This window comes from Phoenix dactylifera, unplaced genomic scaffold, assembly GCF_009389715.1.
Source record: "Phoenix dactylifera cultivar Barhee BC4 unplaced genomic scaffold, palm_55x_up_171113_PBpolish2nd_filt_p 000160F, whole genome shotgun sequence".
NCBI lineage: Eukaryota > Viridiplantae > Streptophyta > Magnoliopsida > Arecales > Arecaceae > Phoenix > Phoenix dactylifera.
Window position 1 is genome coordinate 483,336 of NW_024067704.1, and position 6,500 is coordinate 489,835.

The 6,500-nt window shown below is 40.8% G+C and overlaps 1 non-coding gene across 1 annotated transcript; it reads right to left on the bottom strand.

Moving 5' to 3' along the window:
- Nucleotides 1-5,940: 5,940 nt before the first annotated feature.
- LOC120104995 lies at nucleotides 5,941-6,046 on the bottom strand. Its single transcript, XR_005507395.1, has one exon. It is a non-coding gene; the product is annotated as a small nucleolar RNA R71 (small nucleolar RNA).
- Between the last annotated feature and the right edge of the window lie 454 nt (nucleotides 6,047-6,500).

Consider the following 6,500-nt stretch of genomic DNA (forward strand, 5'->3'; position numbering starts at 1 on the left):
TTCCTCATACAAAAATAATTATCTAATTAGGACCAAAACCTATTTAATCATAGCCTGACCTTGATTACAACTCCATCAGGTTACTAAACCGGGTCAACACAATCTCCTCCTTATATGTTTTCATGAAAGATCGCAACCAGGAGAGAGACAAGTTTAGAGTCTGTTTTAAGAAAAGAATTATTTACTTCTTACCATATTTTAAATTTATTTCAATTTTTATTCAATTTCATGGTAAAATATGTATTTATTAGTTTAAGAACATTGATAAGTGCTATGGAAAGATAACTAAATTATAAATTATTAAGCACTTATCAGTACCGTGCCAAAAGAGAGAGAGATAGTAATCTTTAGAGCTTAAGGAATGATTTGATGATCATAAGCGTGGAATACTATATCAAATGTAAATTAATGATCAAAATCAATGAATAACAGAAAAGAATCAAAGAAATGGATCAATCACTCCTAACCCTCTTTTAAGAGTACAAAATCGATCTTCACTCAAGGATTTTGTGAAGTATCAGCAAGTTGATCATCAGTACAAACAAATTCAAGCATCACATCACCATTTAACACATGATCTCTCATGAAGTGATGTCTTATCTCAATGTGTTTAGTTCTTGAGTGCTGAATTAGATTTTTAGTTAGATTTATGGCACTTGTATTATCACAGTTTATGAGAATCTTATCTTGCTTAATGCCATAATCTTCAAGTTATTACTTGATCCACAAAATTTGAGTACAACAACTTCCAGCAGCAACATATTCGGCCTCCGCCGTAGATAGTGCAACTAAGTTTTATTTCTTGCTAAATCATGAGATTAAGTTCTCTCCTAAAAATTGACATGACCCGCTGGTGCTTTTTCTATCAAGTTTACAACCAGCAAAGTCAGAATCAGTGTACCCTATTAAGTCTATGCTTGATTCTTTAGAGTACCATAACCCTATATCTTTTGTTCCTATTAGATATTTAAAAAAATTTTTAACTGCAATTAGGTGTGATTCCTTAGGATTAGATTAATATCTAGCACACATTCATACACTAAACATAATATCAGGTCTACTTGCTGTAAGATATAATAATGATCCGATCAAACCTATATACAGCTTTGATCTACTGACTTACCTGATTCATCTTTGTCTAGTTTGCATGATGAGCTCATTGGGGTGCCAATTGACTTATTTCCATCCATATCAAACTTCTTTAGCATTTCCTTAATGTACTTAGCTTGATTGTTTGATTTGAAGTCCGAGAAAGTAGTTCAACTCTTCCATCATGCTTATCTCAAATTCACTTTGCATTAATTCAGCAAACTCTTTACAAAGACGATTGTTAGTAGCACCGAAAATAATATCATCTACATAAATCTGTACTATTAACATATCTTTGTTTTTCTTTTTCAAAAACAAGGTTGTATCAACATTCCCTCTAAAAAATTCATGATCTAATAGAAATTTGCTAAGTCTTTCATACCATGCTCTAGAGGCTTGTTTTAGACCATAAAGTGTTTTATTTAATTTGTAAACATGGTTAGGGTATTGATGATTTTCAAAACCAGGAGGTTGTTCTACATAAACCTCCTCATTAATATACCCATTTAAGAAAGCACTCTTTACATCCATTTGAAATAATTTGAAATCTTTAAAACATACAAATGCTAGTAACTGTAATGTTCGGGCCCAATACAGACCGGGCCCAATACTGTAGGGCCCAGTTAAATAGTATTGGGCCAGGGAAGGGTTAGCAGGCCTTGCAGGCCCAAGAAGAGCAGTCTGCCATCTTCCCTGAGGGCTGAAAGGACAGGACCACCAGATATGGCTAACGGAGAGACCCCCACAGGCATGCACAACCAGATCCCGCCACCTCCTCCTCCCTCGGCAGCTGAGCCCTGAGCTGGCCTGAAGGGGAGGGGCAGCTGGTGGCTCCCGAGGCACTGAGGAAGGAGAGGATGCCACCTCTCCTTCAGGGTCAAATCCTAAGCCAAGTTTTTAAACCCCTAAAGCCCGCTAGTTTTTTTTACTATACCCTCCTAAACCTCTAACCCCCTGAAATTTCTATACCAGGGAGCTAGGCCCTGGAGTTGGAGGGAGAAGGTACCCCGCAGCCCTAGGATAGGAAGGAGGGAGCACACCAAAGTGTTACTGCACCAGTTCGACTGGCCACAACAAGGTAAGGACCCTGTAAGTAGGTTTTTTAGGCAAGGAAAAGGTGGAGACACCCCTCTGTGGGGTATTCTCCGCTCTGCTTCATTGATGGAACAGAGGGAAGGAGACCGGCACAGAGGGGAGGAAACCGGCACAGAGGGGAGGAAACCGGCACGGGAGAGACAGGAGGAGGGCCGCTGCGGGCCGGACCCACAGGCCGCGGGCCGGCCTGAGAACGGCCCAAGCCGAGCCCAACGCCACCCGGGCCGAGCCCCGCCGGACTCGGCCTGCGGGTGACAGGCCCCGGCCATGGCTGCCCTAGGGCTGAGGGGCAGCCAAGGGCCGCCGGGTCTGCCGTGCCGGTGACCGACGCGGCCTCAAGGCCGCCAGACTCAGCCGAGCCCCACCTCTCCTGATAAGTGCTTAATAATTCATAATTTAGTTATCTTTCCATAGCACTTATCAATGTTCTTAAACTGATAAATACGTATTTTACCATAAAATTGAATAATCGTTGAAATAAATTTACAATATGGTAAAAAGAAATAATAATAATTCTTTTCTTAAACCAGATTCTGAACTTGTTTCTCTCTTGGCTGCAATCTTTCATGAAAACTACAGAAAAAAACATATAAGGAGATTGTGTTGACCCGGCTAAGGTTATAATTAAATGGGTTTTAGTCCTGATTAGATTGAAAGTTATAATTGTATGGAAAATATTTGATTAACCCTTCTATTAAGTCACGGTCTTATTTATTTTATCTGGTCGAGTTCGGTCTGAAGCAGTTTGCAAGAATTAAATTTAAACGACATTGGGCTCGAGAGTAAGTTCAAGCAAATCAACGATCATGACCCACCTCAAACTCAAAGTCAATTTCCAACCAATTCCTTGCGTGCCTTCATATAAAATTTATAATTTTAAAACAAAAAAAAAATAAAATAAATAAAAATAATTTCGGGAAGAATTACTGGATTCACAGTGTCCCGTGAAAACACTGTTCATATGAACAGTATAAAATAAATAAATAAATAATATATATATATAAATCCCACTGTTTATCTTCTTCCTCCCGCTGCCAATCCTTCTCGTGATCCCGCCTCATTCATTTCCTTCCATCAAAACAACCCGATCTTCCATCAGTCGCGTGCCAAATCCAAGAGGGAAATCAGCCGGGCGTCTTCCGCATCCAACTATGGCATCGTCTTCATTCTCGGATGCTCCGCCGGCGACCACTCCTCCGCTGCAATCAACGAGCCGGACCAACCGTCGAGAATCAATTCCTCCAATCAGCCCGTTCCGGCCACGAGTCCCATGCAGTCCAGCCAGCGATCGGATCCCCCGCCTCTTCTTCCGATCGTAACGCCTCCGATCCAGCAATCGCCCAGCACTCGAACACCTGCAATGTCTTTCCGTCCGGATTCATCCCTAGCACCAAGCCGTGATCGGCTCCCAACAGCCGAAAACCCAGCTCGGCATTTATCTACAGCTCAGTCCCTGGCTTCTCCGAGATCCAGACACTCCGCATCAACCTCCCATCGATCCCGCGGCCATCTCATCTTTTTCCCTCCACCTCCCGTCGATCCAGCGGCCAGCTTCATTTCCGGCCATTTACAATCAATCCGGCGCTCCACGGATCCCTCCCAAGATCCAGCCATTCCACGGATTGACGCCATTGATCCACTATAAAAGGAGGAGGGCGGCGTTCGGTGGGAGGGGGGGGGACGACGGGGAGAGCTCGGTTCGAAAGAAACAGGGGAGACCCTGTTTCGGTGAAGAGAAGAAGAGAGCCGAAGGCTTTCATTTGAAGATGGGAGCTCGTCCGGAAGCCATGCTCGGCTAAATGTCTAGTCTAGGGCTGGATGAAGCCCTAGCAATGTATCAGGGCATTGTAGTTCTTATTTTCTTTATTATTTTGGAGCTTGTTTAAATTCTTATCGTCAATGAAATATTTCTTTTATGATGTTTAAACCTTGAGCATGCCATTTACTATTCATGTTTGCTAAAGTTGTCTAAGATGATCCATGCCTAGGAAGATGAGGTGTGCTGCACCCTAAATTAGCATACTTAGGTAGACACTTCATGCTATACCGAAGATGGATCTTCCTAAAACTCTTTAGATTTTTATTTTAAAAGGCTTGTAGCCAAATTGCATGCCTCTCCAAAAGACAAAAATTAAGAATACAGTCCCTGATGCAATGCTATGTGGTGGATTCCAAACCCTAGATCTATCTACTCTGATAAATTTCAATTCACACATAGTTTAATTTAGTTAAATCAAGTTAGCAAATCCTTCTTCTTGATTTATATATATATATATTTTTTAAAAGAAAAATAACTTATTCTTCAATCCCTGTGGACCGACACCCGTAATCACTATCCTACAGGATACGTGCTATTGCGTGGTTTATTTTTGAAATTGAAATAACCGATCAATTTTTGGCGCCGTTGCCGGGGATTGCTAGCATAGTTATTTTTCCTATCATTAAAAAAAAATTAATTAATAAAAAAAACTTTCAAAAAATATATATATATCTAAAATAAAATAAAAAAATTATTTTCTATTATTGTTACTTTTTTAATCTCCTTTTTCTCTTCTACTATTTTTTTTTTTAATTTTTCTTTTGGTCTTATTTGATCAGGAATTGAAGAGGAGATCTGGGCTATCAAAAAGGAATGCTTTAGAGGTTTGCTTAAAAAAATTTTAAATTGCTGGAGAAATCTCCTTTGGTAACCTCTAAACCTTTCTTATTTAAATTAATTATTAGCTTAAAATTTTGTGGTGATTGTTTGCTTCTAACTTTAGCAGAAATGTGAATGTATGCCTGATACACATACACCAACTAATCTGCACTTAGTAAGGGCAATCACCCCAACAAGATAAGAGCCGGATTTCATCACCAGACTCTTGCCCAACTTAGGTGAACTCAATCTCACATAGTGTCAGCTTAATTAAAATCAATTAGACGTTGGCTCCTAGGGACATTCGAGCTCAATAGGACGAAGATCACCGAACGTTGCACCAATTTCGCTCTGTGGCTTAGTTGATGTCTAGGCAAGCTTTGTCCCTATAAGGGAGACAGTTCATCTGTTCGAGGCAAGTGGGTTTTAAGTGGGACCTTTGCGAACGCATCGTGACCCCTCCACTTACCTGGGAGCTTACCTGGTCAACTCGGTTCATTAGACCGGATTGGAGGCTTAGGTGCCCTCTTCAAACCAGTTAGGAGCTGTCTAGTGATTTTAGGACAAATACAAGGATTTATGAGTTTTTCTTTTATTGCATGCTTGATTGATCAAGTACTAGTGTATGCAAGGGAGTCGTTCCAGAGTACGTGACCTATTACCTTTTGACCCTGAAATAGAACGGACCCTTAGAAATATTCGAGCTGAAATCAAAACCTTAGAATCATTCCCACCTCCTGAGATGGCCGAAGAACAACCCAAACTCCTGAGGAAGTACTTTACTCCCACCATTTACACTTCCCCATCTTGCATTTGATTACCTGAAGTAGCAGCCGTACAATATGAAATAAAATCTAGTGTGATCCAAATGCTCCCATCTTTTTATGGGCTCACCAATGAAGACCCATATAAACACCTAGATGAATTCCTTGAGATTTGCACCACTGTCAAGATTCAGAACTTTACTGATGATACTCTAAAACTTAGATTATTCCCCTTCTCCCTTAAAGATAGAGCCAAACAATGGCTGAATTCTTTAGAAGCCAACTCGATTCGTTCTTGGGATCAAATGCAACAAGAATTCCTAAAAAAATACTTTTCCATAGGAAGAACGAACCAGTTTAGACGTGCCATTACAAGCTTCTCCCAAACTGAGGAAGAAGAATTTCATAAAACTTGGGAGAGATTTCGGGACCTAATCCGTAAATGCCCTCATCATCAAATACCTAAGTGGCAGCTAGTGCAATGTTTCTATGATGGATTGACTGAACGAAACCGTCAGATGATCGATGCTGCATGTGGGGGGACATTCATGCTTCAAAATGAGCATGAAGCATGGCAATTATTTGAAAATCTAAATGAAAACTCCCTCCACCATGCTTCCTGTTCTCGTCAAGCACCCCTGAGTTCTCAAAGAAAAGGGACCATTTGTGAAATAAGTCATTCTATGGATCTGTCTAGCAAGGTAGATGCATTGTCCCATAAGATTGACCAACTGATGATAGGTGGGCATTACATGAACTCTTTCCAAGCACAAGTGTGTACTATCTGTTCTAGCCCATCCCACCCTATTCATGAGTGCCCTTCAGCACCCCAATTCCCCGAACTCGTGCAAGAACACATCAATGCTGCTCAAACACAGCCTAGACCGGGTACTGACCCATTTTTCAATACATAT